The 19,478-nt window shown below is 36.2% G+C and overlaps 1 pseudogene; it reads left to right on the plus strand.

Annotated features, from left to right (window-relative positions):
• The first annotated feature begins 544 nt into the window (after nt 1–544).
• On the plus strand, nt 545–2,999 carry LOC141504187 (uncharacterized; annotated as a pseudogene).
• The last annotated feature ends 16,479 nt before the right edge of the window (nt 3,000–19,478 follow it).

Below are 19,478 nucleotides of genomic sequence, written 5' to 3' on the forward strand. Positions count from 1 at the left end.
TTGAATATTATTGGGACACCTGTTTTGGTGGGTTTTTAGAGACACCCCTCTGGGATCTTTATTCCTCCAAGGTTTTATGTTCTCTTGCCTGTGCTTTGATAAGTAGATGACCTGGAGCAGTTAGGAGGGGGCCCTGCTGGGCTATCTTAGTATGGAAGCCCAAACTGCAACCTGGATTTGAGTGTGGGCAAACAGCAGAGTCTTGCCCCCAGGGAGAGCAGAGAAATTTCTGCAGTTTCCCCTGACCCCCTTACCATCTGTGGGCTGTGCTCTGGAGGTGCAGGTTTGTTTCCCCAGATTCCCACTGCAGGTTCTCACCACAGGGCTGCTCTGAGGCTGGTCCAGCAGAGTTCTCTCTATTGTGAAAATTTTAAAGAAAGTTCTGTTTGTTTTTTATAATATTTTGAGGATGTGAATTTTATAATGAGACCATTGAGTCAAAGGACATAAAAAAATTTGGTACCTCTAGCTGAATTGCTAAGTTGCTTTTCAGAAAAATGACAATGGTACCTTAATAAGTACATATTTCTACATAAGTGCCAAAATGTCATTTTATAGTATCTTTCCTAAACTGATTGCTGCTGTTTAGTGATACCTCCAACTTGTTTTGATTTTTCCTTCATCGATTTACCAGTTTGAATGATATTTCAGGTAATTATTGACCATTTCTCTTGTCAAAAATATCTGTATGACTTATTTTACAAATTTCAATCAATTCCTTACGTAGATTTGTTGGATTTTTAGAGCATGTTTATGGCAATAGTTGTCAAAATTTTCCCCTCATTTCTTTATTCTGCTTACTTCATGTATTTATCTCTCCTCATTCTAATCTCATCAATTTTTCTATTTCCTTTTCGTTTAATTTTTTCCTTTCCTATTTTCCCCTCATATGGAAAAGATAAATTTACAAGTTCTTATTCATATTTTGTCCTAGTCTTAATTAATTCAGATGTCAGCCAGAGTTCATTTATTCTTCCAGGTAGTTTCATCTATGTCCATTTATTTGCATATTTACCTTTGAGTTATGATATTTTCACATAAGATAAACTGATCCTTTGAGATTAGCCTTCTCAAGTGGGAAGGCAAAAAAATAGCTCCAAAATCTTAAGTACCTAAGAAGCTTGGGAAAAGGAAAAAAAACGTCTTTATTCTTCCTTTTAGAGAGCAGAAAATTTACTAGAGATAATCTTCTTGAATGTAATAAATATGGGAAAACCTTCAGGAGCAAGGAACATCTGTGTCAGAGAATTCATCCTGGAGAGCTTGTTTGTGAATGTAAAGTATGTGGAAAGGCTTTCCACTCAGTCTCAGTTCTTATTCAGCATCAGAGAATTTATACTGGAGAGAATTGTTATAAATGTGATTGTGGGAAGGCCTTCAGGAGTAAAAACACTTAACCATGCATCAGAGAATTCATACCATTTAGAAACCTTATGAATGTATTGAATGTGGGAGGACCTTCAGGACTAAAACACAACTTACACTACATCAGAGAATTCATACTGGAGAGAAACTTTATGAATGTAAGGAGTGTGGGAAAGCTTTCCTCTGCAATTCAGTTCTTACTCAACATCAAAGAATTCATGCTGGAGAGAAACCATATGAATGTAATATATGTGGGAATTCCTTTACTATGAAGGCAAATCTTATTCGACATCAGATAATTCATATTGGAGATAATCCTTATAAATGTAGTGAATGTGGAAAGTCCTGTATTAAACCACAACTTACTGTCCATCAGAGAATTCATACGGGAGAGAAGTCTTATGAATGTTTGAATGTGGGAAGGCCTACAGAAATAATAAGTCACTTACAAGGCATCAGAGAATTCATACTGGAGAGAAACCTTATAAATGTAGTGTATGTGGGAAGGCCTTCAGGTTTAAGGTACAGAGTACTGTGCACCAAAGAATTCATACTGGAGACATTCTATGTGAATGTAAGGCTTGTGGGAAGGCTTTTCTCTATAACAACGAATTTATTCGACATCAAAGAATTCATACTGGAGAGAAACTTTATGAATGTAGTATATGTGGGAAGTTTAGGTTGAAGGAAAATCTTACTGTGCATCAGAAAATTCATAGAGGAGAAAAACCTTATGAATGTAGTGAATTAGAAAGGACTTCAAGAAAAAGTCAAATCTTACAGCCCATCAGAAAATTCATAGTGCGGACTTTCTCTTTGAATGTAAGGAATGTGGAAAAGCATTCCCATACAAGTCAGACCTTATTCGACATCAAAGAATTCATAGAAGAGAGAAACCTTATCTGTGTACTGTATGTGAGAAAGCCTTCAGGCTGACTGGGCATCAGAAAACTCATACTGGAGAGAAACGATTTTAAATGTACTATATGTGGGAAGACATTCAGAGTGAGGAAACAGTTTATTCAACATCAAAGAATTCATACTGAAGAGAAATCTTACCAGTATACTGAATGTGGAAAGGCCTTTGGTAAGAAGGCACATCTTACAAGGCATCAGAAAATTCATACTGCAGAGAGACCTTTTGAATGTAAGGAGTATGGGAAGGCTTTTCTCTACAACTCAAAACTTGTTCAGCATCAAAGAATTCACACAGCAGGAAAACCTTATAAATGTACTGTATGTGGTAAGACCTTCAGAGTGAGGATACAACTTAACCCCAAAGAATTCATTCAGGAGAGAAACCTTAAAAGTGTAATGCACGTAGAAAGGCCTTTAGAGTGAAGACACAATTTCATGGCTGTAAGAGAATTCTTCCTGGTGAAATTCTTCAGAAGTATAAGGAGTCTATAGGAAGGCAAAACCTGGGAAGACCTCTGAATAGATTCGGTTAAGTAAGCAGAACCAGGAGGTTCTTGTACAATATTTTATTGATAACAATCAACTGAATGACTTACCTACTCTCATCCAGAAAATGACCCAAGACAATTCCAGAGGACTCGTGAAAAATACTGTCTATACCAGAGAGAAAACTGACAAAACTTAAGTGTAAATTGAAGTATATTTTTGGGCATTTTAATTTTGTTTTTTATGACATGACTAATAGAAAAATAAATATATTTTGTATGATTTCATATGTATAATTGATATGTATTATATATATTGCTTACTTTCTCAATGACTGAAGTTTAGAGGATCTGGAACTCAATTTAAAAAATGTTTAAAATAAATGTTAATGAAATGATGGCATAGTACAAAAGGATTTGAAATCATTTATGACATGGTTCATATCATTGTACTCTTGAGTCTTGAATCAGCCTAAGATTTCTTCCTGCATCCCTTATCTCTAATAATATGCTTGCCAATTCTAATTAGATGGGTGCAAAATGCAATGGGAGTCCAGTTGTGGAACCCCCAGGCTGGGGCTCTAGGGTTGTAGAAGGTTGGTGAATGCCTGATGTACACACCGGCATGAAAGTGGCTCTGCAGTCATTTGATAATTCTAGAAGGTCACCTGTTCTTTCTTGCCTTAGAGAATTGTGAATTATCTAGATATCATTACTTATAGTTGCAATGTTCCAGAAATGTCCTATAAGACTCAGTATCTGGAGCTGCTGCTCTTTTCTAACCCCTCTTCAATGATTTTGAGGCATCTTTTCACCTGATGAGCAGTCAAAATGTAATCAGCTTGTAAAGACAGGATGGAGTCACACTGTGAAGGGCTGTAACAGAACAGTTAGCATTTTATCATAGAAGGCTTTTTGTGGTTCAGATGTTTTTCAGTTGTGTCTGACTGATCCCACTTGAGGTTTTTATAGCAAAGTTATTGGAATGGTTTGCTGTTTCTTTTCTAGCTCATTTTAGGTAAGGAAACTAAAGCAAACCAGGGATGAGTGACTTGCTTGGGATCACACAATATGTGACTGAGACCAGATTTTAAACTTGAGAAGATGAATTTTCTTCACTCTACACATGGTACTCCATCCATTTCAGCCCAGTCAGAAAGCTACTGAAGCCCTAGAATAGCTATCAATTTATTAACTGCATGTGTTTGAAAAGCAAAAGATTAGTAGTATCTATTTTGTTCTTGACCTGTGATTTGATCCTTATGGGGAAGGCCAGTTGGCCAACTGCTCTGTAAATGATTCTCTGATACCAGAGGACTGAAGCTAAAGCATCCTACCTAACTCCATTTCTGGAGAGGTGATGGATTTACATCAAAGAATGAGACTTCCATTTTGGGGTTGACCATTGTATTAATTTTTTTGGTTCCCTCATTAAACAAAAATGAGAAGAAACATTTAACTTGGAATTTAAATATTTCTTGCCATTTTTGTTTAATGAAGGAGCAGAAAAAATTGCCAAATATAAATCCTACTATAATGTGGCCCTAGAGTATGTCTAAACTTCCTGAGATGGTGTGTCTGTGTGTGTGTGTGTGTGTGTGTGTGTGTGTGTATGTATGCATATGATCCTGGCGAATCACTTAACCCTGTTTGCCTCAGTTTCCTCATCTGTTTAATGAGCTGGAGAAAGTAATGGCAAACCCCTTCAGGATCTTTATCAAAGTTATTTTTTTTCATTGTTGCTACATACAGAGTTTTTTGGTTTTTAAAAGAAAGCTGTTTAGTTTTAATTTAGTTTTTTTCTTAAAAAATTAGATGTAGCCCTTGCTTTGATGCAGTAGGACTGCTTGAATCCACTTTAAACAATAAGATTTTTACAGTTCCCTCTGACCTTAGACACAGCATCTCCAGAATCTGTGTCCGTCCTTGCCAGTCTGAAATATGAGCCCCATAGTGAAGTCAAAAAATTTATATTGATTAGGAGAAAGATCATTGTGTTGAAAAACTGAGGCAGTGTAAAGGGACTGAACATTCCCTGGAGTTAGTTGCTGGTCAGATCATCCCTCTTTCCAAAATTCCAGATTCCATGTATTCCTTTGAATATGGATTATGCATTCTGCTCTTCTTATTGCCAGTTTGGGGAAAGAAGGAGCCAAAGCATCACATAATGGAGTGGGTAACATCAAGAAGAAATGTGGTCCAATGGAATTCTGAATTGGACTCAGAACCTGACTGAAAAATCCTGGTTCTGTCACTTATTATCCCTGAACTAAAGTGAATCACTTTAACTTTTCTGTATCTCAGGTTCCTCCATGTTTATAATGAAAGGCTTGGGAAGCTAGATGGTGCAGTGGATAGAGCACTGGCCTTGGAATCAGGAGGATGGGAGTTGGAATCCAGTCTCTGACACTTACTAGCTATGTGACCTTGGGCAAGTTACTTAACCCAGATTGTCACACACCTAGTACCATACTCAGTCATACTGATTCATATAGAGCCACTGGATACAGATGGCTCTGGAGGAGAAAGTGAGACTGGTGACTTAACACTGCCCACTACTCTAATCCAATTCATGTGCTTGTCTTGGCATTACCTCCCTGATTGTCATGGTCTTCTTTGAAAATGAAAGACAAACATTATCATAATGAAGGGTTCACACTTGCTGGTCTATAAGATTCTATCTCTTTGTAAAATTTGGATCTTTGGAAATACTCATACCTCATTCTAGAGATGGAGAACTGAATGAGTGAAAAAACATTAAGTGCTTACTAGGTATAAAACTGAGGTATGAGCTGGAGGTGCAACTAATAAAGAATAGAAACCTTTGCTCTGAAGGAGCTTAGAGTCTAAGGGGAAGAACAAGCCTAATCTGTCAATATTTATAAAATACCTGCTATGTGCTAGCTACTTTGTTTATTAAGTACTAGAGATACAAAGAAAATGAAAAGAATCCCGTTCTCAAGGAATATGAGGGAATTCCTTATGGGGGAAATCACATATAAAACAACTCTCTACAAATAGGTCTTATGAGATATGCCAAAACATTTTAGTGAGCTATTGAGGTATGAAGAGGATTAATGAAATCCCAAAAGAGAGCTATTGGCATTGAGAACTGAGAAAGACCCGCTGTAAAAGGTAAGCTTTTTTTCCCCTGTTCATTGAAATTGGGCTCTGAGTGACCTGATGTACAATAAATATCACACCAGGCTTTTTTTATCCTCCACTATCTCTTCAAGTCTATTAAAGTGCATGTTCATTGTTTCCATTATTCTTTCTATCCATCTCATCTTCTGTCATCCCATTTTCCTTCTCCCCTCAGTCTTTCCCAACAGCATAATCTTTTCCAATGAATCTTATTGCATGTGGCCAAAGTATTTAAGCTCCAGCTTAAGTATTTGGCCCTCCGTGAATATAAGTATCAACTGATTTTTATCTCTTTCCTATCAAAGAGACTCAAAAGTTCTAGCACCACAGTACAAAAGCATCAATTCTGCAGCTCTCATTTTTCCATTTAGTTCAAATCTTTGAGTCCAGAGCAACTGGAAAAGCCATAACTTTTAGCTGACAAGCTGAGGGATCAAGGAGATGAAATTGTAAAGGGGGAGCATTTCAAGGATGGGACTCAGTCAGGGAAAATGCACTACATATAGGGATTAGTGTCATTGGTTTACAAAGTATGTGGTATATGGGGTGTTCAAGGAGGACTATCATCTCTGGTGTGAAAGCATGCAGTGCAGCTGTTGAGTTTTTCTTGAGCTTGGTCAGACATCAAAAACACCAAGGTCATGGGCCATCAACAGTCATCCTGAGGTGTTTTTTTTTTTTGTTTGTTTTTGCAAGGCAATGGGGTTAAGTAGCTTGCCCAAGGCCACACAGCTAGGTAATTATTAAGTGTCTGAGACCGGATTTGAACTCGGGTACTCCTGACTCCAGGGCTAGTGCTCTATCCACTGCGCCACTTAGCTGCCCCCAACTCATCCTGAGTTTTGTCTTACCACTAGAACTTTGATGACCGGAAGAAGAGAGTGAGACTGATAACTCTGTGCAACTCTGTCTCACTTAAATCCAATCCAGATTTTATTAGTCCTCTTCAGAAATGAAGGATGAATAAATAAACAAGTAATTGAATTTTAGTGAACCTGAGTTGCTCAAAATTGTCAGCCTCACTGTCTCTTACAGAGTCTTCAAAGTATGTTATAATCTCTAACCTGATGATTCTCAAAAATACCCTCCCATAATCCTTTTTTCTCAATTAAATATAAAAACAATTTTTAAAAATTTTTTAAATTTTATTTAAACATTTAATATTTTCCCCAATTACATGGGAAACCAGTTTTAACATTTTTTCATTTTGTGAATTTCAAAGTCTCCACTTTCTCACTTCATTGAGAAGGCAACAATTTGAATAGGTTATACATGTGTAGTCATGCAAAATAATTTTTGTGCAAGTTACTATGCTGTAAAAGAAATCAGAAACCAAAAAAAAAAGCCAAGAAAAAATATTTTCAATTTGCATTTAGGCTCTATCAATTTTTTCTCTGGAGATGGACATCTTTCATGATAAGAACTTCAGAACTGTTTTGGATCACTGTCTTGCTGAGAATAGCCAAGTTATTCAAGATAAATTATCATGTAGTATTGCTATTACTCTACAATGTTCTGGTTCTGCTCATTTCACTTTGCATCAATTCATGTGAGTCTTTCCAGATTTTTCTGAGAGCAAGTAAACAACTTCAAATTCCTATTCTTTGTCACCACAGAATAACTACTTTAAATATTTTTGTATACACAGATCCTTTTCTATTTGTTTTTTTTTTTCCTCTTTGGGATATAGACCTAATACTGGCATTGCTCAGTCTAGGGCATGCTTAGTTTTGAAGCCTTTTGGGTACAGTTCCAAATTGTTCTCCAGAGTTAAATCGGTATACAACTTAACCAACAGGACTTTAGTTTGAATTTTCTCATATCTCCTTCAACATGTCATTTTCCTCTATTATGTAGTTCAGTTTTTTGATTTGCATTTAAAGCATTTTTTCAGATGACTATGGAGAACTTTGATTACTTCATCTGAAAACTGCTTGTTCATATCCTTTGACCAATTATCAATTGAGGAATGATTTTTATTTCTATACATTTGACCTCATTTTCTTTGTTTGAGAAATGAAATGTTTATCAGAGAAACTCACTGTAAAATGTTTTTCACAGTAATAATTACCAACTAAAGATTTCCTTTCATCCTATTTTCAACCCCTTTATCCTATTCTCCCTCTTTACCCTGTCCATTCTCAAAAGTATTCTGCTTCTAATTTTTTACCTCATCCAAAATGGCCTTCCTTCTAACCCCCCCCCCCCCCCCCCTTTCTCTTATCCACTTCTTCTCCTACTTTCCTGTGTGGTAAGATAGCTTTCTATACCCAACTGAGTATGTATTCCCTCTTTGAGTCAGTTTGGCTGAGAATAAGATTCACATATTCCCTTCCCCCTATCCTTGCCTCCACTGTAAAAAAAAAAAAACTTTTTTATTTATGTCAGATAATTGATCCCATTGTACCTTTCCCTTTCCCCATAATTGTACATCTCATTCAACTCACTCCTGTGTTTTCAGGTATGTATACTCCCTCTAAACTACCCTAATAATGAGAAAGTGTTTTGGAGTTAGAAGCATCATTTTCCCGTGTAGGAATTTAAACAATTTAACTTTTTTGAATCCCTTATGATTTCTCTTTTCTGTTTATTTTTTATACTTTTAAATCTTTTATTTGCAAGTTACCTCTGGTCTTTTAATCAGAAATTCTTTTTTTCTTTATTTTTTTTATTAAAGATATTAGAGTTTTACAATTCCCCCCCATCTTACTTCCCTCTCCCCCCCAACAGAAAGCAATCTGTCAGTCTTTACTTTGTTTCCATGTTGTACCTTGATCCAAATTGAGTGTGATGAGAGAGAAATCATATCCTTAAGGAAGAAACAAGAAGTCTAAGAGGTAACAAGATCAGACAATAAGATATCTGTTTTTTCCTAAATTAAAGGGAATAGTCCTTGAACTTTGTTCAAACTCCACAGCTCCTTATCTGGATACAGATGGTACTCTACTTTGAAAACAGCCCAAAACTGCTCCCGATTGTTGCACTGATGGAATGAGCCAGTCCTTCAAGGTTGATCATCACCCCCACGTAAGCTGTTAGGGGGTACAGTGTTTTTCTGGTTCTGCTCATCTCACTCAGCATCAGTTCATGCAAATCCTTCCAGGCTTCCCTGAATTCCCATCCCTCCTGGTTTCTAATAGAACAATGGTGTTCCATGACATACATAGACCACAGTTTGCTATTAATTAGAAATTCTTGAAAATTCTGTTTTATTGAAAAATCATTCCCCAGCCTCCCCCCTCCCCCCCAAGGATCATACTAAGTTTTCCATGGAGAAGTGATCACTGGTGGCAATCCCAGCTCTTTTTCCCTTTCAAATAGCATATTCCAAGTCCTCTCATACTTTAATATAGCAAATGCTAAACTTTCTTTTATTCTCCAGCCTGTGACCCCGTGATACTTGAATTTTATTTTTAGCTGCTTGCTTCTTGACCGGGGAACTCTGGCATTTGGCTATTACATTCCAGTATCTCTTTCAGAAGGTGTTGGTAGATTCTTTCCACTTCTTGTTCTAGAATATCAGGGCAATTTTGATAAATTCTTGAAAAGTGGTTTCTGGGGCTTTTTTTTTCCTTTTTGGTCATGGCTTTCAGGTAACTTAATGATTCTTCAGTTATCTCTCCTGATTTATTTTCTATGAGATATTTTACATTTTTTTGAATTTCTTTATTGTTTTTTGCTATCTCATAAAATCATTGGATCCTATTTGCCCAATTCTAATTTTTATGCATTTATTTTCTTCAGTGAGTTTTTGTACCTCCTTTCCTATTTATTTAACTAATTCTGCTTTTCAAGTAGTATTTTCTTCTGTAGATCTTTGAACCTCTTTTTCATTTTGGTCAATTTTGTTTTTTAAGGAGTTTTTCTCTTCAGTGAATTTTTGTATATCTTCTTCCATTTGGCCAATTCGGCTTTTCAAGGATTCTTTTCTTTGGCTTTTTGCTTCTTATCATTTCATCTATTCTGTTTTGTTAAGGTGTAATTTTCTTCATTATTTGTTTTTGTGCCTCCTTTACCAAGGTGTTGACTCCCCCCCCCATGATTTTCTTACATCATTCTCTTTTTCTTATTAATTTTTCCTTTATCACTCTTATTTTTAGAGCTCTTCTATGACCTGGGAGCTATTCATAGTTTTCCTAGAGATTTCTGATTGTAGTTTTGATTTCTTCTTGAGTTTGTTTTCTCTTCGCTCTCACCATAGCAGCTTTCTTAGTTAGGATCTTTTTCTGCTATTTTTTTGTTTTTTAGTCTATTTTTTGACTTTTGACTCTATGCTAAAGTGGGCCTCTGTTTCTAGAGTGGAAGGGACATTGTCCCAAGTTCATACTTTTTGTGCACCTGTTTCTACAGTTAATTCTGGGCCTATACATTTTTAGTTCTTTCAAGTTGTTATGATTTAGGGAGAGTTGTATTTAGTACTTTACTTTACCAGTCTGTTAGTGACTGCAAGTGCTCCCCCAACCCTAGCTGTGACTAGTATCCCAGAGCCCCTGCAAACTCAGGTGTGCTAATCTCCTTACCTTTGGATTGAGATCCCAAACCAAAGTATGGGCAGTGCAACAGAGTTCTTCCTGTCAATCTTTTTTTTGATCCTAGAGGTCCAGAAGATTACTGCTACCATGATTCAGTCAGCCCCGAGGTCTGCTCCCACTTTGCTAGGACTTGGTTTGTGCTGACATGGCCTGTACCATAGCACTTGGTACCACTTTCATCCTGTTGCAATGGACCTTTCTTTCCAACTTTTAAAGTTTTTCTGGGCTGGAAAGTTGTTTCACTTAATCTTTTTTTGTAGATTGTACCACTCCAGAAATTGTTTAGAGAGTCATTATTTAAAGGTATTTGGATAGGTTTGGGGGAAAGCTCAGGCAAGTCCCTACTTTTCTGCCTTCTGCTCTGCCCCTTCATTTTTAAAAATTTTGAGTTCTAAATTTTCTTCCTCCTCCTGAAAAGCAATTTAATTTAAATTATATATGTTAAGACCTAAAGTTAACACTGATCCATCCTTTCTGGAGTGCAATTTGAAACTATGCCCAAATGGTTATAAAACTGTTCATACTCTTTAACCCAGAAACACCACTACTAGATCTGCATCCCAAAGAGATATTTAAAAGGGTTTGGGGAAAGCTATGTTTACAAAAATATTTATAGCAGTTGTTTTTGTGGTGGAAGAAAGTTGGAAAATGAGGGAACCCATCAATATTTGAACAAGTTTTGGTATATGATTTTAATGGATGAACTGAAGTGAGCAGAAGAAACCATTATATATAGTAATAATATAGAGTGAACAACTGTCAAATGATTTAGCTATTTTTTTTAGTGATAAAGTGATTCAAGACAATCCCCAAATGGCTTATGAAAAACTTTATCAATCTCTAGAGAAAGAACTGATGAAGTTTCTCGAAATTCTGTCGTGGCTTGCTTCCTTGGGGCCCACAGTTGTGACCTCCCTCCTGGAGGGGAGCTGAGAATAAGGAGTCAAGCCACTACTGCCTTATGCCTCCAGCTCAGTTTTATTACTGCTTAGCTATTACATATATACTGTTAGGTCTTCTGGGGTAGGACAAAGAAAATGAGGTAATTGGGGTACACAAGCAGTGTGTATATACAGCATCTTGCATTACAGGATAAGGGGGTACATTGGGAGGGTGGTAAAACACAACTGTGTCTAGTGCCCTTGGGCTGTGGGGCGGAATGTCCAGCTCCCAAGGAATCCGGCGCACCTTATCTCTCAGGGAGGCTTGCCAGCTCCTGAGACTGTCCAGGTGGCGGTTTATTTGGAAATGATTTGTGTCATGGCTGTTAGAATAGCCTGTGTACCCACAAAATTCCTTTCTTCTTTTCTTCTATCTTGCTGTTTTCTTCCACAAAGTAACTGACACAAAAATAATGTTTTAAATTATTTCATATATATGAGAATACTATCAGGAATGGGAATAGAATTGGAAGTTATAACTTTTTTGAAAGAATGCTAAAATTGTTTTTTACATAATTGGGGCAGAAATAAAATAAAAATAAAATATAACTTAAATATAAAAAAGACATCAACAAAACTGAAAATAAACACATTGATTTGATAAAACTAGTAATTATACCTTTTAGAAAACAAAACGAAGTGTGGGTAGAGCCAAGGTAGCAGAGAGAGGCCAAGAAAGTTGCCCAAGGAGGATTTTATGAAAGGTCTGTCTCACTTGGGTGAAAGGTGAGTGCTGCCCAGTGTAGACAGTGTCCAGGTAAGCTAGCAGGATGCACTTATCTGTAGCACAGGTTAGCAACCATGATCCCTCATTCTTGGCTTAGCAGACCAATGGAACAGCAAGCCAACTAGAAGGTGAAGGCCAATTGTGAGCCCAGATCCCAGTACAATGGGAGCAACTAGACTGGACCACCAATACCTGAGGTCCCAGTGTGGAAAGCCAGTGACCATGCCCTTAGCCCCCAATTCAAGAAGCCTAGATCAGTATCTCCTGTTCCTCAAGAGCAGAGCTTAACTTTAAAAGTCATGAAATAAGCCAAAAAAAACCAAACAAAAAACTGAAAAGAGCCTTGATCATAGAAAGACAAAATGCCAGCAGGGATTTACACAAAATGTAAAGAGGATAAAATGTAAAAAGAACATGTGAAGCCTCAAAGCAAAATATGAATTAATCTCAAGCCCAATAAGTTTTCTTGGAAGAGCCCAAGAATTTTAAAAATCAACTAAGAAATAGAAGAAAAAAATAGGAAAAGAAATGAGAATTATGCAGACTTGTAAAAAAAGAATAAACAGGTTCTTTTTAGAAAAGGAAGCACAAGATAGGTAGGATAGTTGGTCACTTGCCTGAGACTGCCCCGAAATGAATGTATTTCTCTCCTAGGAGAACTAATAATATTTTAACAGGGATTTTTTTTAGTTTTTTTTTGCAAGGCAAATGGGGTTAAGTGGCTTGCCCAGGGCCACACAGCTAGGTAATTATTAAGTGTATTAAGAGGCCGGAATTGAACTCAGGTCCTCCTGACTCTAGGGCCAGTGCTCTATCTACTGTACCACCTGGCAGCCCCTTTAGTAGGGATTTTTGAAAAACAAATAACCTTATTTATAATCTGGGTGATCCAAACACTTTTTTCCTCCATTTTGATACCATAGGTAGGGAAAGTCTAGCTTTTTTTGGAGTGAGACTTTTGCTATGTACAATGGGATAAAATATATTTCTTTTTCTGGTTCATATTCCTTGTTACACACACACACATACACACACACACACACCCCCTTCCATCAGCATGACAGACACTCCCACCCTTCTCACACATACATAGCCCCAACCCTGACCTTCCTTCCACTCCCAGCCTAATGTTATGCAACCTCTCTACTGATATATCCACCAAACAAGAACTGGACATGAAGGCAGAGTTTTCAGTAAATCTTAATACCTAACTTTAAAAAAAAAAGGAAGCACAGAAATTAACTGAAGAAAACGACTCTTATAAAAACTAGAATTAGCCAGTTGGGGCGGGTGGCTCAAAAACTGAAGAAAATAATTCCTTAAAAATTAGAATTGGGCAGGTGGAAGGCAATGACCCTGTAAGACATTAAGAATCAATGAAAAATAGAAGAAAATTTAAGATGTCTCATTGGAAAAAAAGGTGGCCTGGGAAATAGATCCAGGACAAATAATTTAAGAATTAAAAGAGGATACCTGAAGGCCATGATGGAAGAAAGAGCCTGGAAAGTGTCTTTCTGGCCTGGTATCCTACCATAGGATTGTTCAAAATGTAGCTCATGGGCTGCATGTGGCCCGCAACAAGATTTTATGCAGCCTCATGGGTTTACTAAATGCTTTAGTAAATGAAGTTGAACTACTGCAGAGTTCTCACTAAAGTGGCAACTCAAACAATATTGTCTATTTCAATAAAACTTAAAAGTAAGTTGGACAAACCCTATCCTAGAACATAGGGCAAAATAGAAGTCAAATGAATCTACCAATCACCTCCTGAAAGAGATCCCAAAATGAAAATACCTAGGAATATTATAGCCAAATTCCAGAATGAGAAAATACTTCAAGTACCAGAAAGAAACAATGCAAATATCAAGGAGCCCCAGTTGGATTTACATAGGATTTAGCAACTTCTACTTTAAAGGATCAGAATTGCTTGGACTATGGTATTCTAGAATGCAGTGGAATTTGGATTACAATCAAGAATCACCTGTAACAAAATTGATTACAATCTTTCGGGGAAGAGATGAACATCCAAATTTTCCTAATGAACACAAATTTGATGTTCATCACATGACTGAAGAGAAGCATAAAAAGATAAACAGGAAAGGAAAAAAATGTTATTCAGTAAGAAATTGTTTACATCCCTGTATGGAAAGATGATACAATTCTTGAGAACTATCTCTGCTAAGGGAGTTAGAAGGAGTATACATAGATAGAAGGTGTGGGTATAAGGTGATTTTGATATAAAAAATTAAGTGCTTAAGAAAAGGATTATACTATGGCAGCTAGTTGGTGCCATGGATAGAGCACTGGCCTTGGAGTCAAGAGCATAGGAGTGTGAATCCAGCCTCAGACTCTTACTGGCAGTATGACCTTGGGCAAGTCACTTAAGCCTGTCTGCCTCCCATCCAGGGCCATCTCCAGTAGTCCTGATTCATATCTGGCCATTGAATCCAGATGGCTCTGAAGGAGCAAGTGAGTCTGGTGACTTGGCATAGCCCTCCTCACTCAAATTCAATTCCTATGCTTGCATTAACATCAACCTACCTGATATTGTAGTCTTTTTCAGAAATAAAAGGCAAACATTATTTGGGGCAGCTAGGGTGGTGCAAGGGTTAGAGTCAGGAGGACCTGAGTTCAAATCCAGCCTCAGATATTTAATAATGGACTAGCTGTGTGACTATGGGTAAGAAAGATACAACTCCACTATTTTAAATAAAAAGGTAAATTTTTTTAAAAAAGATTATACTGGGAGAAGAGGAAAGGAGGACACAGAACAGGGTAAGTCACATTACTGGAAAAGTAAAAAATACCTATTACAGGAGGGAAAGGAGAGGAGTGAACACTGCACCTTATTGGATTTGACTCAAAGAGGCAATAACATACACATTCAGGTATAGAAATTTATCCTTTAAGGAAGTAGGAAGGGAAGGGAGATATAAAAGGGGGGCACTGAAAGAAAGGAGGGAAAATTGAGGGACGTGTTTGTCAGAAGCAAAACGAAGAAGAAAGGCAAAAAGAAGGGAAAAAAGCATAAAAGGGAGAAATAGGATAGAAAGAAATACAAGTAATAAGTATGAATGTGGATGGGATGAACTCTCCATAAAATAAATCCCAAAATATGTGGTTTAGAAGAAACACATTAAAAAAAAATTTAAAGCTGAAAAATAAACATAGTAAAGGTAAAAGGTTAGAGAAGATCTATGATGCTTCAACTGAAGTTAAAAAAATCAAGGGTAGCAATCTGAGCAAGAATAACTCAGACAAAGCAAAAACAAAAATATATCTAATTAAAAGACATAAGGAAGGATGCTACATGTTTTTTGAAAGATTTTATTTTGAATTTTACAATTTTTCCAGTAATCTTGCTTCCCTCCTCCCACCCCCCACAGAAGGCAGTCTTTTAGTCTTTACATTGTTTCCATGCTATACATTGATCTAAGTTGAATGTGATGAGAGATAAATCATATCCTTAAGGAAGAGAAATAAAGTATAAGAGATAGCAAAATTACATAAGATAATATTTTGAGGTGGCTAGGTGGTGTAGTGGATAAAGCACTGGCCCTGCAGTCAGGAGTACCTGGGTTCAAAATTCGGTCTCAGACACTTAATAATTACCTAGCTGTGTGGCCTTGGGCAAGCCACTTAACCCCATTTGCCTTGCAAAAACCTAAAAAAAAAATTTAAAAATAAGATATTTTTTTAAAATTAAGGCAATAGTCTTTGGTCTCTGTTCAAACTCTACAATTCTTTCTCTGGATACAGATGGTATTCTCCATTGCAGATACCCCCAAACTGTGCCTGATTGTTGCACTGTTGGAATGAACAAGTCCATTAAAGTTAACTGTCCCTATGTTGAGGATGTTACATCTTAATAAAAGCTGGCACAGATAATAAAGTAATATCAGTACTAAAACACACGTGCACCAAGTGGTTTAGCATCCAGATTCTTAGAGAATTTTAGTGAATTGTAAAAAGAAATAGACAGCAAAATTATTCTAGCAAGGAATCTCAGTCTCCCTCACTCAGAATTAGATAAGTCTAACCACAAAATAAACAAGGAAGTAATTAAGGAGGTGAATAAATTTTAGTAAAGTTAGTTAGATACAATAGACAGGAATATATCTTTTTCTCAATGGCACATGGCAGCTACATAAAAATTGACAGTAGTTTGGGCATCAAAACCTTATAGTCAAATGTAGAAAGGCAGAAAGTGAATTCTACCAAACATTTAAACAACTACTTACAATTCATATAAACTAATTGAAAAAATAGATGAAGTAGAAGTTCTACCAGATTTATTTTATGACATAAATATATGGTGCTGATGCCCAAAGTATTAAAGAGGCAAACAGAAAGAAAATTGTAGACCAATATCCCTAATGAATATTGATGCAGAAATTTTAAATAAAATGATAGCAAAAAGATTACAGTAATTTTTAACCACCAGGATAATATACTACGAACAGGTGGGATTTATGCCAGAAATGCAGGACAGCTTTAATATTAGGAAAAAATAACATAATTGAGCAAATCAATAAAAAACTAATAAATGATTATCCAGCAGACATTGAAAAATCTTTTGACCAAATACAGCTCCCATTCCAATAAAAACACTAGAGAACAGAAAAACAAATGAAATTATCCTCAAAATGACAAGCAATACCTTATCTAAAACCATTAGGAAGCATTATATGTAATGGGGATAAGCTAGAAGTATCCCCCCTAAGATGATCAATAAAACAAGGATACTATTATCACCACTATTATTCAATATCATTATAGGAATGTTAACTTTAACATTAAAAAAAGATAGAAGTTAGAAAAGGTAATGAGGAAATAATACTAGCACCCTGGAGATGAGATGGTGTTATACTTAGAGAACCAACATTTCATTTAAAATAACTATAGATCATATAAAATACTTCTAAGTCCACCTTATAAGACAAAACACAATTATGAAATACTTCACACCAATAAAGTCACATCTAAACAATTGGGAAAAGATCAGTTCTTCATGGGTAAGCAGGGATAATAAAATAAAAATGACAATTTTACCTAAATTTATTTACTTAGTGAAATTACAATAAAAATATGAAAAAATATTTTATAAACCCAGAAAAATAATAATTCATCTGGAAGAATAAAAGGTTAGAAATATCAAAGAATTTAAGGGGAAAAAATGTAAAGGAAGGTGCCCTAGTTGCACCAGATCTCAAATTATATTATAAAGTAACCATCATCAAAACTATTTGGTATTACCACTATTGGGTCTGTACCCTGAAGAGATTATAAAAAAGGGTAAAAACATCACTTGTACAAAAATATTCATAGTAGCCCTGTTTGTGTTGGCAAAGAATTGGAAATTAAGTGAATGTCCTTCAATTGGGGAATGGCTTAACTAACTGTGGTATATGTATGTCATGGAACACTATTGTTCTATTAGAAACCAGGAGGGATGGGAATTCAGGGAATCCTGGAGGGATTTGCATGAACTGATGCTGAGTGAGATGAGCAGAACCACAAAAACATTGTGCACCCTAACAGCAACATGGGGGTGATGATCAACCTTGATGGACTTGCTCATTCCATCAGTGCAACAATCAGGGACAATTTGGGGCTGTCTGCAATGGAGAATACCATCTGTATCCAGATAAGGAGCTGTGGAGTTTGAACAAAGACTATTACCTTCAATTCAGGAAAAAAAAAAAAAAACTTATCTTATGTAATTTTGCAATCTCATATACTTTATTTTTCTTCCTTAAGGATATGCTTTCTCTGTCATCACATTCAATTGAGATCAATGTATACCATGTAAACAATGTAAAGACTAACAGACTGCCTTCTGTGGGGGGGGGGGTAAAGGAAGCAAGAATGGGTGAAATATTGTAAAATTCAAAATAAAATCTTTCTTAAAAAAACTATTTGGTACTAGCTAAGAAATATTGATGGATCAGTAGAATTGGTTAGGTATACAAGCTAGTAGTAAATGATTAGTCTACTGGGTTTGAAAACCCAAAGAATTCAGCTTCTGGGATAAGAACTCACTTTTTGATGATAAAACTGCTGGGAAAATTAGAAAATAGAATGCAGACAGTAGGAATAGACCAACATCTCCACACTCAATGTGAAGATAAGGTCCAACTGGTAAATGATTTAGACAAAGGATAATACTGTAAGGAAGTCAGGAGAACAAGGACTAATTTACCTGTCAGATCTATGAAGAAGGGAAGGAGTTATGACTCTAGATAGAGAATATTAGGAAAGCAAAATAGGTCATTTTGATTATATTTAATTGAAAAATTTTTGCATAAACAAAATCAATATAATCAAGATTAGAAAGAAAGCTGAGGGGGTGGCTAGGTGTATAAAGCACTGGCCCTGGAGTCAGGAGTACCTGGGTTCAAATCTGGTCTCAGACACTAAATAATTACCTAGCTGTGTGGCCTTGGGCAAGCCATTTAACCCCATTTGCCTTGAAAAACTTAAAAAAAAAGCTGAGAAACAATTTTTACAATGTTTCTATTAAAGTATTAAAGACTTCATTTCTAAAATCAGCCTGAATCAAATTTATAACAATACAAGCCATTGTCCAGTGGATTAATGGTCAAAGAATATGAACAAGCAGTTTTCAGTAAAAGAAATTAAATTTTATCTAAAATCCTACTTAAAGTAACTGTTGGGGCGGCTAGGTGGCGCAGTGGATAGAGCACCGGCCCTGGAGTCAGGAGGACCCAAGTTCAAATCCGACCTAAGACACTTAATCATTACCTAGCTGTGTGGCCTTGGGCAAACCACTTAACCCCGCCTGCCTTGCAAAAACCTAATAAAATAAAAAAAAGGAACTTGATTAAAGAAATGCAGATTAAAAAACTCTGAGATACCACTGTGTGTGTGTGTGTGTGTGTGTGTATATATATATATATATATATGTATCAGATTCCTAATCTGATTCCCAATAAGACAGAAAAAGACAATAATAATTGTCAGAAAAGATGTGGAAAAATTGGAACACTAATGTATTACTGGTGAAGTGATCCAATTAAGAATACTTTCTAACTGCTCTCTCTAGAATCATTAACTTCACTAACAGTGGATTAGTATCTCCCCTGCATTCTCTAATTAGTTAAAGATGGGGTAATATCTCTGCATTGTTTAAATATGCATTTCTCTAATCATTAGTGATTGAGAGTATTTTTTCATTTGGCCAAAGATAACTTTTGATTTTTCTGAAAAGTACTTGTCTATCCTTTGATCATTTTCCATTAAATGACTTATAAATGACTATAATGACTTATTATAAATTCAATTCAGTTCTTTTAAAAAGTGAGGTTTTAGGGTGGCTAGGTGGCGCAATGGATAGAGCACCAGC

This window comes from Macrotis lagotis, chromosome 1 (genome assembly GCF_037893015.1).
Source record: "Macrotis lagotis isolate mMagLag1 chromosome 1, bilby.v1.9.chrom.fasta, whole genome shotgun sequence".
NCBI classification, from domain to species: Eukaryota; Metazoa; Chordata; class Mammalia; order Peramelemorphia; family Peramelidae; genus Macrotis; species Macrotis lagotis.